The sequence below is a fragment of the Ochlerotatus camptorhynchus genome, unplaced genomic scaffold (assembly GCF_037179485.1).
Source record: "Ochlerotatus camptorhynchus isolate MF236.1 unplaced genomic scaffold, CSIRO-AGI_Acam_v1.1 ptg000352l, whole genome shotgun sequence".
In the NCBI taxonomy this organism is placed as follows: domain Eukaryota; kingdom Metazoa; phylum Arthropoda; class Insecta; order Diptera; family Culicidae; genus Ochlerotatus; species Ochlerotatus camptorhynchus.
In genome coordinates this window covers 27,354-42,731 of record NW_027040840.1, presented here as the reverse complement: position 1 = coordinate 42,731, position 15,378 = coordinate 27,354, and the positions used below count along the sequence as shown (strand labels likewise).

Below are 15,378 nucleotides of genomic sequence, written 5' to 3'. Positions count from 1 at the left end.
ACAGCAGAGGACAACAAGGCCTTAGCCTGATTGGTAAGGTAAGGTAAGTAAGGTATCAGGTTTTCCGTAAACCAGAACCAACAATTCCAACAACAGCCTCTACATGGTTTTTCCGACCGTATTTTTTTTTCGGATACTTGGACGCCGTTTGTACGCCGAAAAGGAAAGCATATCCGGTCAGCATTCTACCTCTTGAAACTCTAGCATCTAGAAATCCGAATAAAGGAATACGGGCAAAAAAACAACCAGGAATAATTCGGACACCCGACTGTACTTTGGACTCCAGTGTGTGTGTGTGTGTATGTGTGTGTGTACAATCTAACCCCCACTGTCCGGCAGTGTTATTATGGAAGAAAACTGCTTTTTATTACCCTTAAATTAAAGCAGGTTTAGTCCGGGAGTTAGAAGGTGTTAGCTCTATTGCAGCTCCAGTGACCCATTTCAGAATGCCTGGTAATTCACGACCACTCCGAGGTCACTTTTACTTACAATAAGCCCCGCATGTTCACTCTACCTTTATCAAATGGATAATGGTATCATAAACACACTTCCAGATTCAAAAATATTATTGCCAAATCTGGCACGTATATAGTTTTGAAATTTGTTCAACTGTATTAAATCGATTTGAATGGACATTTCTTACCAATTTTGTTTCGAATACCTCTTGATTCATCTGCTTGCAGCACTTACTGGCCCTTACCGGCGACCAACCCTCACTCAAATGCTTCAACTTCCCGGATGGCGGCCCGCTTGATTCACTCCATCTTGATGACCTTCTGTTTGCCTATCAGCCTCTTCCACTTTTCGTCCTTCAGATACAAATCCGGAATAAGATCTTTTTTTTTACACCATCAATTTTAGAGTTTTTTTAATCGTTCAAATTGATAAAAACCATAAAAACACACAGACTTTTTTTTTAGCAAAATCAAAACACGTCATTTCAATCGCGCGGCCTACTTCGATCTATCCCGACTGTACTTTGGACTCCAGTCGAATAAAATTCACCGCCGCACGAAGTTGGTCCCATACAGCCACGAGACCTGGACTATGCTTGTGCAAGACCAACGCGCCCCTTGGTGTTTTCGAACGGAAGCTGTTGTGCACCATCTATGATGCAGTGCAGATGGAAGACGGAACGGGGAGGAGGCGACTGAACCACGAGTCAAACTAGCTGCTGGGACAACCACCCATTCTGCACACTGCAAATATTGGGCGACAACGGTGGGCTGGACTCGTCGTAAGAATATCGGACGACGACCTGTTGATCATGGTTCTTGATAACGATGCAACCTAAGAGTTGTCAAACTGATAGTTTGAACGCCAGTTACCAACCTAGGTTCGCCACCTAGCAACTTAAAGAACGACTAGGTTCGAACCCGAATTTTTTTCGAGGTTCTTCAGTTTCACGCATACATTCAATGGTGAAATTATTATGGTGAAATGTCAAAAAGGTAAACAACAAAGAATCAGCCAGTCTGAAATATTGAAAAATATTTCAGCGAAACAGATAGGGAATCGACTGGACTTGTAGTTGGCCAGTTGGACCGAGAAAAATAGTTAGAGGCTTATGGTCTGAAGATTCCCGGAAAACCCCGTGTATGGTCAATTCTTGAAAGACAGTAATTTGTATAGAATATTGAGCATAGATAAAATATGCAATCCTCATACCGATTCTGCACTGGGTTGGCGGAAAAAGGATCCACAGATATCCAGAATCACCGGGAAAACTGTCCATTGCTGAAAGTCGTCCTAGAAATATACGATTTTTGTATTAATTGTATAGAATCTTGAGCATAGCTATAACATGCAATCCTCAGACCGATTCTGTTACTGGGTGGCCAGAAAATGGTTCTATGAATATCCCGAATCACCGCAAGTCTTACCAATTTCTAAATGTGGTACGAGACAAACGCGGTTTTGTTAAGCTGCATACAATGTTGAGCAAAGATGAAATATGCAATTTCAATAGTGATTCTGCTGCTTACTGTCCATATTCCTCAATCATATGTAATTATGCTGTTGAATTACGTCTTCTTCATGGTCATACATTAGATCGTAATTTGCGTGCGTTCAAATAAATTTTAGAAAATATAAAATGGCAGCGGTCACAATCAGCAGTGAACAAGGGAATTCCCAGCATATTTAAGCTGAAAACTGCTGTTGAGCAATCGCTTGGCAGCTAGCTGTCATTGCCTTTTTGACTTTTCTATTTCAAGTCACACATACACATGTACACTAAATTTCAGTTCACCCAGTTCACCGCGAGAGTGATATTTTGAAGAAACCAACCCACATTCGAACCTGGTTCATCAAACTAAAACGGCATAAGAGGCGCGCAGGGTGTAAGGCAACCTTCGGACCCTAGCAGCTATGGATCGAGTGGAAAGGAAACGACTACTTCGTACAGTACAGGGCACGCCGTCCATAGGCTGAATGTAGTAGTAGTGATGGAGTAATACGACATGCACCAGCAACGGCATTTCTGATTTTTGCTTGGCTACCAATCATTCTATGATACAAACATGGCCAAACATGGAAACATTTACGCTACCACGCTCTGCTACGTCACTGGTGCTCGTTAACAGCGAAGACGCAACAGTCGGCAGGTCGACCACCATACCATGTAGAATGGCTAGGTAGGTATTTACATTTTCAATCCCGCTCCCAAAAAAGCTCCGCTCGGCAACCGCACCTCGAAGAGGAAGATTTCGGATTCGACAGCATCCATCCTTCCTACGTCAAGGATGCTATTTCATGTCGCAACCGAGAACCAACGGGTTCATGGTGGAGCGGTGTGCAACCTCATCAAAGCAAGTTAATACTACACGGGTAGAACGCACACTTGGCTTAGCCTTCCCTGTATGTTTATCTCTCGCTGGGATCAGCTTGTTGGATGTAATGTAAGTGAAAAATTACCCTCCAAATCAGAAAAGCGCGCTGTAGAAAAGTGTACCACTTTTCAAACAATGTAATATGTAGTATTTTGCTGCTTTGAATCAGGTGGGTAAATCTGCTGAAGTGATACAACACATGGCGGTATCGTCTTCCTGTGCACATGATATGGTGAGGAAGGAATTTGTTTCGTTTGGTTATTAAATGTGTGTTGTTGTTGTTCGACAAAACGAGAGGTAAATAAATCATGTACACCTGCTGCGATGGTGACGGTGGGAGTTAGAAGAGGGAGCTTGAGGTTTACTTGCTTTCTCCCGTGCCAAGGACTTGCGGTGGATGAATGGTTGAGTGGATGGATGGATGATGATGGTTCAGAGGTAAATGCGTACTTATTCATGGGGGGGCTTCGTTGAGCACTCTCAATTAGAGCACGCTCTTGGTACAAGGGCTACCATTATTTGCATTAGTAAATCTCTCTTTAGTGGTTGATTTCACACTTTAAGGACCTTTCGACTGATCATCTGTTTAATTAAAATAGATTTGGATGAACATTTTAAATGAGATTTATATGTGTTAAACTTTCCAAATCCATTTTACGTGATCATAGCTGTATTGTTACCCAAGCTAATAATGAATCGTTTAATTCCTAAATCCCACCTAAATATTACCCCAATCGTCACAATCCCTTTCTTCAAACAGAGCCCTTTTCACTCCGCATTGTTTGTAGTGCCGGTTCTAAATTGCTTTGCTCATGATGATAGCGAAGCATATAGTGGAGATTCCGAGATAATTTGCAATATAGTTTAGCCGAGCACGATTCGGTTGAGCAAACAGATAGCATCACGCTTGATTCAAATGCTGATAGATGCAGACCGACAGGCAGATGCAATTCGCAGGTATGTCAGTATCAGTGTACCTGAATTGTGTAATGTCTGGCGGTATCAAAATCTCATTTTGGTGGTGGTTGTTTCAATCGTTTGATAATTAGGTTTGAGTTCGAACAAAATCAAAGGACCGAAACGAATGTGTTGTCCTTTGTGCTTGAAATGTAATCATTTGATAATATAACATGGAGCGTGGTTTTAATATGAACCATGGAATTAGAATAAATATTGCTTGAGCAGGTGCACAGGTCAGAGTTAAAATAGTGCTGGTGGTCAATAAATGATTAGTTGGAAACATGAGAGGATTTAAAAGCGAATTACCACATAAGAGTCACAGCTTTTATCTAATACAATCTGCATTAATCTATTTCAAATTTCGACAAAACTTTCAAGTTCCAAAAGTTCAAATAAAGTTCCGACAAAACTTTCTTCCCAAGCAACCGAAAGATCCGCATTCCACGATAAAAACCCACTTTCAAGTTCCATAATGTGCATATAAAGTTCAAACAGAACTTTCTGGCTGCTTTAGAAGCTATAGAAAGCACACGAGGAACATCAGTCTCCAAAAAGTTCCGATGCGTTCTCTTAGCAACTTGATGTTTAAAAAAGTAGAAGGGTCTGTGCCTAGGGGCACGAACGGAAGCTTGACGTAGGACCGCTAGTGGACGGAATAAATGTGAAGAGCATTTAGTTCTTTTAATTGCTCAATTATCTATTATCTCAACTCTTTCCGTTTTTTAATTGTACGCGTACCAAATTTGTAGTAATCTTTTTCAAAGAGAAAGTTGATTAAGAGAATCAATAAAAATCACTTGCACCCCTGCTTCCAAGTTTGGTTAAAAGATTACAACTCTGGAGAGCATTTTGTGTGGTCATTGGAAGCTTGTGGTTCTGAATATGTACCAAACAAGCACAGATAAATTCTATTCCAACTCTTTACTGATGTAAGCTTGATGGCCCTGAAAAGGGCCGTTTTATTGAAGAGAACATCCATGGCCACTTACGCTTGGCGTGTTTAGTGTAGGTGACAGCATCACGGACCTCATTTTCCAGGAACACCTTCAGCACACCTCGTAGATCAGACCGGAGATACGTTTGACACCACCACGGCGAGCCAGACGACCGATGGCGGTTATCTCGAAGAACTTTTCCTCCTTTGCCACGACCAGTCAATCGTTGCTTGTTAGGTGTGAAGGAGTGGACTAGCCACCACCTTCCTACTGCTGCTATTTCTGTTCACCACTGTCCGAAGCGAAAATGAGCTAATGCCTTTTTTTTACTTTAAATGATCTATATTTCTTGAATTTGTGTGGTTTACATGTATAACTTATCAAGTGACACAGATGCGTCTTTTCAACTTTAGTTCCTGTGAAATTTCAATTATTATTAATTACAGTTCCTAGTCCTATCAGGCCTGTTTTAGAGAATGACCACCTTGGTGGGATTGGTTTGTTTTAAAATTTGAAAAAGGAGACTACTTATAACTACTATTTACAACTACAACTAACCTACAACTACTATATACACCTAATCTACTATATACAAATTGCTTATCAAAGCATGTTCTGATAAATTACATTTTTGTGCAAATTTAGTCTTAATTTCGTTAATTCTGGAATCTATTTTGGCAATGCCTGCCTCTTCGTGTAAATTTGTTATTCTAGTATCAAAAGGACGATCAAGTACCATCCTCAGCACTCTATTCTGAGCTACCTGGATTTTGTTCCTGGGAGTCTGTACACATGATTCCCACACCGGAGCTGCGTAGAGGATCGCAGGTGCTATGATGTGTTTGTAGACGGCCAGTTTGTTCACCCTTGAGAGGCGGGATCTGCGGCAAATCAGCGGATACAGACACCTAACCAAAGCAGAACACTTAACTACAGTTTTCTCTACATGCGCACGGAAAAGGAGCTTTTCATCAAACAACATCCCGAGATAGGTTACTTCGGCAGACCATTCAACCCTTGTGCCATTCATGATTACAGTACAAGATGGAGCCGGTTTCAGTTTGGGCGATTGCCGATGGAGGAACATGATCGCTTGTGTTTTGGAGGCATTGATTTTGATTTTCCACGTGGTGGCATAATCAGCAAAGGCGTTAAGGCATCGTTGAAGTTTGTTCGTTATTTCGCGAGGCATCCTTCCTTTGACGGCTATTGCGGTATCATCTGCAAACAGGAAAAACACGCAACCGTCTCCGAGGGGAGGAATGTCGGAAGTGTAAATGCTGTAAAGCAAGGGGCCCAGCAGAGTGCCTTGCGGGACTCCTGCTGGGATGGAAAACGTGTCGGAAAGACAACCATTCAACGATACCTTAAACGACCTTTGCTGGAGGTAGTTACGGGTGATTTTAACCAGATGTAAAGGAAAGTTGAAGTTACAAAGCTTGTACACAAGTCCATCATGACAAACATTGTCAAACGCTTTCTCAACGTCTAACAAGGCCATGGCTGTGAACTTGGATACAGCTTTGTTACTTCGGATGTTATTCATCACGCGTACTAGCTGATGATTGGTGGAGTGCCCCTTTCTGAATCCAAACTGTTCCGGAAGGAGAATGTTGCTTTCCTCGACAAACTTGAGCAAACGATTGAAAATGAGTTTCTCGAACAATTTGCTCAGCGCTGAAAGGAGGCTGATTGGTCTGTAGCTTGAAGACAATGTTGGATCCTTACCGGGTTTGCGGATTGGTATGATTTTTGCTATTTTCCAGATGTATGTATGTATGTATGTATGTAAGGTAGCCACCATCCCTTCGAAGATCTTGTCTTGTATGCAGCTCCACTTAATAGCAAGATCAATTTGAGCTACCGATCTGAATTCACAATATCGCTGTATGAAGGGCCAAAAACGGTGGGGTGGACCCGTAAGCAGAGACACTTACGCGAAATCCATGGGAATTTAAGAATCTCCTTCCAACGATACGATCCAACAAATCGAATAACGCAATTCGCAATACTTATTAAGCTTCCTACAGGATGGTTTGTTAAGAAGGGTGCGTCAATCTCACTGAAACTGTTGGAGTAGAATTCACACCATCACAATCGAATCGGTAGGATAAAGAAAATGATAGTGTTTATTCCCTCCTAGACTCCGGTTGTCATACCACTCCAATCGTCCAGTTTCAGGTCAAATGATACCCTGATGCTCCCTCCCAACCCAGTATTTATTTATATATATAGTAAACATATGTAATGGAGAAATGAAATATATCAGAACATTAAAATACGTAATAATGAAAATACATTTATATGGATAAAAAAAACTGGTATTCCGCAATGAAAATAATAATTATTTTACATACAATATGATGCAACTCTATGTCTCCTCAGCTCCCAATAAGGAAGATGTAACCCTGAAATTTCCAACAAAAGACACAGAAAAGGAGATTTTGTTAGTAAGTTGGGTTCGTTGGATCAGGATTCACCTTGATAAGTGATGCGACCATGGTTTTAAATGAATCAGTGTTATCATGCATTATACTTGGATTTGCCCGAAGCCAAAACCAAATGGTGTATCATTGGGCCTTATTACGGGTGTCACTAGAGTCGGTGTATAATGAGTCACGCCAAGAGAAAAACAGTTGAACTCGCATCACGGTTTTCGAAGGATTCCCTTTCTTTTCACTTGGCAACAGAGGACTTCTACATCAACTTCAAATGACTTCTAGCGAGAGAAAAAATATTGCGACTGTAGTAAATCATTATATCAGTGATTTTGTCAAATTATCTTAACAAAAAATAGTAGAAATTCTCATTACTAATCATTACCGAGCGTATCCCATGACAATTTAACGCTCACTGCGTGTTTATGCTCATTTCTTCGATTATATTTTATATTTTATTGCAATACCTTTCGTGGACCTTTCATAGCATCGTAATGTTTATTTACTTTGCACGATAGGTAGCCGGTTTGACAGTTCAATAGGTAGACTTGGCTTCACTCTTGGCGTGACTCATTATACACCGACTCTAGGTGTCACTACACGGTGATAAGAAAGTGATACTCAGAATAAGAGCCGTGATTACCGTACAAATCAAATGGGAATCACTTCACCGTGACGACAATTGACAACTTTTCACCGTGATGTGACATCCGTAATAAGCCCCCTTATAATATAAATCTGAAGACGTTCCATCATCGAAATGCTGAAAATGAACTTAGAGCATGAGCATGAGCAAAATTGATCGCCCGCGACTGCCAACACCAAAGAGCTGAAAACCAATTCAAACAAATCAAATCAACAGACAAAACCAGGGTGAAAGCTGTAAGAGTGAATCATTACAGTATAAATCTAGTGATGTTCCGTCATCAAAGAGCTGGAAGAAAACTCAAATAATTTAAATCAATAGATCCAGTCTGAATGAAGGCTGCAAAAAGAGAATAATTATACAGCAATGACCCCATTTTGTCAGCTAGCAAAGTATGCGTATCTTAAACATTCATCTTGAAGGAGGAAGGTATGAAATTACAATTATGTGGAATTATTGAAAAATAACAGTCTGATGCGCGGAGAGATTGACAGGATCGGGTCATAACTGTAATGTGAATATTAGGAAGATTTATCATCATCAAACTATTCTTGAATTGACCTGGAAGAATGCTTGTGAATAATTGTTATACAGATAAATTAAATTGATAAACTAAATGGTTCAAACAACAACTCCAGCCTGTAAAAAAGCTGAAAATAGGGAATCTTTACAATGTGGATCCCCGACGGTCTTCTACTCAGTAAGCAAAAGCGGCAGCCACCAGGCTAGTCGATCTGCTCAATTTAAATATTGAAACCTTATTTTATGAAGTTCTTAAGAATACCAATTGAAACACAATGTAAACAAATAAAAGTTAAGAGTCTCATCCGAATCAAATGATTCCAAACGATACGCATTCATAGAAATTAAGTTTAAATAGACAAAAGTAGAAAAATGGAACAATCTCACCAAATCAGTCCAACTGAATCCCTTGCAAGCAGCTATGTCACGCTTGTTGTAGTAGCTCCGATCATAGACCCGCCCTACGGGGATCAATCCTCTGGTCGAATGTAGTCGATTGCTCCATGACGCGAACACGAAGCGACCGCTCACAAAATCATACAACGCGTAAACAAACTGAAATCAAAAACTATCACACGCGACGCCACAAATTTCTGTACCGGGAGCACAAGCGAAGAAAAAAAAAACAAACAACGCAGATAGCGACACTTCTTCTGATGCCTGCAAACATAATGCATCACGTTTTCTTTTTCGATTCCAAAACTTCTCGGAAAGCGAGAAAACCACCAATCACACACGTATAACCGTCCGGGAGGCAGAGTGCCAGCGCTAATCTGGCAAAATCAGCGAACGCACGCACAAAACAGAAATAAACTTATACACAACCGTATCCGAACAGGTTCGAAGCTGAACTGATGATTTTTGCTATTTTCCAGATGCTTGGAAAGTAGTGCAGTTCCAAACATCTGTTGAAGATAGCGGTTAGAAGAGACTGCACTTTCATGCTGATTCTCTTCAAGATCAAGTTAAATATACCGTCAAACCCGGGAGCCTTCATGTTCTTGGTGCATTTCAGCGCTGAGCAAATATGTCGTACTGTAATCATATCCGCCGGAGGCACGACACAAGGGGAGACATCTAGGTTTTGAACGAACGCATTGCGCAACCTGATCATCGAGCGGTCTTTGGATAGTCGAGCCAAGCAAATGCGATAAAGCGACATGCTCGCCGATCGCATTTGCTTTCTCCTGTGGGGTGATTAAAAGCCGATCGTTATCATTTTCGACTTTGAAAGGTGGAACGGGTTTGGGATGATTTTTCAGGACCTTGGCTACCTTCCAGAATGGTCTGGAGCGGTCATCCAGATTCTGGACAACACGCCCGAAACTTTCATTTCGGAGTGAGTCCATTCTGGAAGCAATCTGCCTATTCAGATCGGCCATTTCACGTTTTTTGCCCAGATCTCCAGTCCTCTGAAACTGGCGTCTACGAACATTTCTCAACCGAATCAGTAATTGGGTGTGGGAATCAATAGCAACAAACTTACCCCTCACAGGAACTTGTCGAACGTATGCCTCGTCAGCCTGTTGGCCGTATGGCCTGTTGGAGCCCTTTCAACGTCCGATCGATGTCATCTACGGTGTTGAGTAGTTGGATTTTCATCGATGTTGCTGTCCACCATTCGTCCGTACTGCACCCAGTTGACATGGTGGTAGTCTTTACGCAGGCAGCTTCTATCAGGAACCACGTTGACACCGACTTCAGTCACCACCGGTTGGTGGTCGGAGCTGAGATCGTTGTGCGCCTCCGGTTTGGATAGTCCGATGTTTGACAGGAAAAAGTCCAGCGTGGAGGGATTTCCCGCCGGAGAGATAAAAGTTGGTTCGTCTGGAAATTGCACAGTGTACAGTCCATGTTGTGCGTGGTCGAACAATAGACATCCGTTCCGGTTCCTCTGATAGTTCCGCCAAGCTTCATGGCGGGCATTCAGGTCACCCCCAACGATGAATCGGGAGCTAGTACGGGTGATGGCGGTCAGGTCGTTCTTGAATTGAGGTCCTAGTCCATTGTTGGCGGTGCACTGGCGTGGGCAGTAAACAGCGACAAACCGGACGTTTCCAGTTGGTGATTCCACCTCCACACTAACGGCGTCGATGATAGAAGTGCGGACGTGGGGCCGAGTGCAGAACTTGATTCCCTTTCTGACGATGACCGCTACACCACCCCCCTGGAGCTGGTGCGATCAAGCCGGATAATGTTGTGGTCAGGCAACCAGAAGCTGTCACCGGACTTTAGATGGGTCTCGGTTAGAAGGCCCACGTCGATGTTGTGCTTGCGGAGGAAGTCGGCAAGCTCAATCTGTTTTGCTTTTACAGAGCAAGCGTTCCAGGAAGCGATGGTTAGCGGTTTAGACACCATACTGGATGATGAACTTACCGAGCACTTGGATCTGTTCGGGTTATGAGCTAATGCCAAACAGCAGCGCTCTTTTATATCTTTTCAGGTTAAAGCAGAATGATGGGCAACCAAGTGGTATAAAAGCTACAAAGACTCCTCCCATTATGAGTAGTTTGCTATCAAGTAGCGACACTGGCTCTTTTCCTTTTGCGTACACGGCGAATGAGAACGACCCAAATTTGAGTTTAGTTCATTCATAATCGCCAAAAGTGCAGGAACTCAGCGATGAGTAAATTTGTATCATGGTTTCCTGTGGAAAACCTAAAAAATCTGCCAGAAAATGAGGATATTGACGAAAATTTTATTCAGTCTCGGAGTAGTACCCATAGACTGAGTGAATCCAATCTTTACTTTTCTCAAATTCGAGAATTTTCCCCTGGAAAATCCTGGGAAAACATGAGGCAAATTTGCTCATCGCTGAGTTCCTGCACTTGATTTCTTATTTCTGAGATAACTAAACTCAAATTTGGGTCATTCTCATTCGCCGTGATATCACCTTGAAAGATATCGGCGCCGGTGGTTAGCGTGATTACCTCTCACCCCAGCAGGCCTGGGTGATGAATTCTATTCCTACTCTTTACTGTAATAAGCTTGGTGGCCCTGAAAAGAGCCGTTTTGTTGCCAAAGTTGGTGATGATTTAACCTCCGAAACCAAACAGAGTGCGTCTCTGTCACTTCAAAACGTAGATGACATCCATGGCCGCTTACGCTTGGCGTGTTTAGAGTAGGTGACAGCATCACGGATCTCATTTTTCAGGAACCGATCGGCGTGAAAATTTGTATGCGGGAGTTTTTGGAGCAACGAAAGGTTCTTATGATGGTTCGAGACCCCTCCCTCCTCTGTAAAGGGGAGTTGCCATACAAATGAAACTGAAATTTCTGCATAACTCGAGAACTAATCAAGCGAATGAAACCAAATTGAGCAGGTCATAGGGGGTAGCCCCTTAGATAAGAGCGGGAGGGGCTACGTACATGCCTTTTTTAACTAAACTCAAGCTTATATTGAATCCCGAGCAAGGCCGGGCACACTCAGCTAGTGGATTATAAAAAAAGCGATAATTGAGGAATTTCTTGATAAAAGTTTCCAATTGCGAGATATTCGCGATAAATCATATTAATTCGAGATTTTTTTTTGTTTTTCTAGCATCCTGGAGAAAACCTTACCTTATTTCGAAGTGTTTCTGGTTAATGGACAAGGTCATGTGGTATTCGGTCATTGCGAGGATTTGTATGTACCATTTCAATACTGTTACGTATTTAACCACAAACGTTTGGCTGCTGGGTACATTATCAAAGAGTTTTGGGAGTGATGTAACTGGCAGCAAGGCGAGCGAATGGTCAATGCAAATTAACTCATAAACAACAATAGTTTATGGTGGTTCTGAAAATAACCGTTTTTTCATGATGGTTGAGTAATGCTGAGCGCCCCATTCAACACGGATTAGGCTGGCGAGCTTTATGTTGTTTGGAACAAGGGTGACACGCTTGCCATAGATGGCTCACAGCGGCTCACGACGAGCAACTGAATCCTATCAGTAGCTGTGCGGGTTCTTCCTCATTCTTCGGTGAATCGAGGGTTCTCGTGGGCTGCCGCTCGCTGCTTGCGGGCAGCCTTTCGTTGTGTACTGGAAAACAATGTTTAACACCACACGACGAAAGCATTACTGTTGTTGCTGCTGCTGATGACGACCGATCGGACACCGTCACACATGGTGATTGAAAAAGTTGTTCGGGAAAGTGCTTTTTCCAGGCAATCGTTGATAATTTTGACCACCATTGCAAAAGTTGTACAGTTGTGTAATTTTCAATAGTGACCTGTTGAAAATTGAGAAAGTGTTCGTTCTAGCAGATTCGTAGAAAACATTCCAATCGATTGGGTTGATAAGAATTAAAATCCATCCGCTTTTGACATTTAAGTGGTTTAAACCTGACCACTTTTCGTAATGAAGTCGATATTGTTTTTTTTTAATTGCACGCCCACCATGTTACTGGAAGACGTTATTCTACAAAAAAAATAGCTTAAAAAAGTTAAACCTCGCTTGCATATGACAGGTAAAGAGGACTGATTTTAACATTTGATAAAAAATAATGCAAATTGGAAGATACCTTGAGATTGTAGTAAGTTTTCTGGCAAATGTCGTGAGCATTCCTGACATTGCTGAAATTATGATAGCATCAGTGGACGCCCTTTTTCACATTCATATCGTTGTGAAGCAACTGTTAACTCTAGATGGAATTTATATCTGTAATTGAAACCATTTCTTTTTTGTTTGTTAATCTGGTTAAAATGTCATATTTAATTAACTTAAAGATAAATCGTCCAGCTCAAACCTTTGTAGGGGTAAGAAATGTAATCATCATCATCATCAATAGTTTTCAATTTGAATAGGTCAAACCGATTTGGTGAGTGGTTACGTTGTAAACGTTGACATTTGATTAGATTTTAATGTGACTTTGTTGCCGTAGTCAAAGTCAGATGAAAATTCACGGAGAGAGTCAGAGTCGGAGTCGGTGAAATTTTCCCGATTCGGACTCTTAGAACCTAGGTAAGATTTGGTATTGAAGCTACTCTAACAGAGAAGCTCGTTTGGAATTTTATTTATTTATTTATTTATTCCTTCGTCTTCGATATACTCGTTTAGACTGCAACTTAATCTAAATTTCTAATTCTAGTACTAAACACATTTTTGCTAATGTTAAAGTCAAACTGATCATAAACAGTGTTGAAAGCACGTATACAGGTACTCAGCGGGTTGTTATGTCCATAGCTTGTTCTGTGATGAGGTACGTAAAGCGCAGCGTGAGTTCGAAGTGAACGAGATGGAGCGTTGAAGTTGACAAGCTGACGCAGCGCAGGGCAGTCGATGCGATCCGTAAGAATGTCGAAGATGAAGATACGCTGCAATTTCAGGCGTCTGGCAGACAGCGTTTCCAAGTCAAGTAATAATCAGCGTGAGGTATATGGAGGCAGGTGTGTTTCATTGTTCCATGGTAGGTGGCGGAGAGCAAACCGAACGAAGTATTTCTGAACTCGTTCTAATTTGCTGGCTAGTGTAGATTGATACGGTGTCCAAACAGGTGCGGCGTATTCAAGTATGCTTCGTACCAATGAGCAAAATAACGCCTTCAAAGCATAAGCGTCGGTGATGAAGGCTGCATGGCGTCGAATGTATCCTAGGACAGCAAAGGCCTTTGCAGCTGTTGTAGAGATTTGTTCGTTGAATCTCAGTTTGCTGTCTAATATAACACCTAAGTCACGAATAGAATCTACACGTTCCAGGGTAGAGGGCCCGATCTTATAGCTGTATTTCAACACAGTGCGGCAACGTGTGAATGAAATCGCTTTACATTTTTTTATGTTAACGTTCATCCCGTTCTCTTCGCACCATTTCAACAATTCGTCAATGTCGTTTTGTATGGCAGCACAGTCCAAGACCGATGCAATTACCCTGAATAGTTTAAAATCGTCTGCGAAGAAAGATTTGCCAGACGATAAGCGGAGACCAAGGTCATTGATGTACAGAATGAAAATAAGTGGTCCTAGCACACTTCCTTGAGGTACTCCAGAGGTTACGTCGAAAACTGATGACTCTTCAGTCTCGATTTGAACAAAAGCTTTGCGATTTGTTAGATAAGATTTGAGCCACTCAATGATCCAAATCGGGAAGCCCATGTGCAGAAGTTTCTCAGTGATATGGATGTGTGGTACGGTGTCAAATGCTTTAGAGAAGTCCACGTAGACTGAGTCAACCTGGCTACGAGCCTCGACTTCGTGGAACAGAGTGTTTGTGTAGCACATCAAATTGGTCGTTGTTGATCGCCGTTCCACGAAACCATGCTGGAACTCGCATATTAACGGTCTAGATGCATTGTACAAAAACTGGTGCACCAGTTTCTCGAAAACCTTACCGAGGCAGCAAAGTATCGAAATGCCTCTGTAATTTTCTACTCGATTTAGATTGCCAGTTTTGTGGATTGGCACCATTTTAGCAGTTTTCCACATGGTTGGAAATTCACCTTTTGATAGCGATTGGTTAAATATCAAGGTTACGGGCGTCACTAGTTTTAATGCACAAGCTTTGATAATGGAAGGAGGCAATCCGTCTACACCTGCTCCCTTCGAAACATCCAGGTCGTTCAATAATTTCAGTACCTCCTCTGGAGAGATACATACAGTAGGCAGGTTCACGTCGTACGATGGCACTCGCTGGAAACTTCCGGGAAGAGGAATCGGTGGAGAAGTACTGAACACACTTTTGAGAAAGTCAGCGAATAGAGTTGCAGATTCACTAGGTGTTGCAGCTGTCACTCCTTCATATTCGACATTGCAGGGAATGCGTTTGTTTGCTTTGCTGTCCCTGACGAACTTCCAGAACGATGCGGGGTTCTGCTTCAAGTTTGACTGGAGATTGTTGACGTATGCTTCATAGGTCGATGCAAGGAGTTCGTTGTAGCTGCTTTCGATGTTACGGAGGTTGTTCTTGTTCTCGTCTGATCTCACACTGAAAAAACGATTACGAGCCTTACGAAGCCTGTTGCGTTGTGGACGTAATTCCCCTGTCCACCAGGGTTTTCTGTTTACCGCGTTGGAAGTGCAGTGACGGCGAGGAACAACCTTGTCAAAGATCCTGTGCAGTTTATCATAGAAA

General features: G+C 42.1%; 1 long non-coding RNA gene across 1 annotated transcript; it reads right to left on the bottom strand.

Annotated features, from left to right (window-relative positions):
• Positions 1-1,619: 1,619 nt before the first annotated feature.
• On the bottom strand, positions 1,620-2,040 carry LOC135709162 (uncharacterized). Its single transcript, XR_010518338.1, has 2 exons — positions 1,986-2,040; positions 1,620-1,678 (listed from the first exon to the last, which is right to left on the bottom strand). It is a non-coding gene; the product is annotated as an uncharacterized LOC135709162 (long non-coding RNA).
• Positions 2,041-15,378: the final 13,338 nt, after the last annotated feature.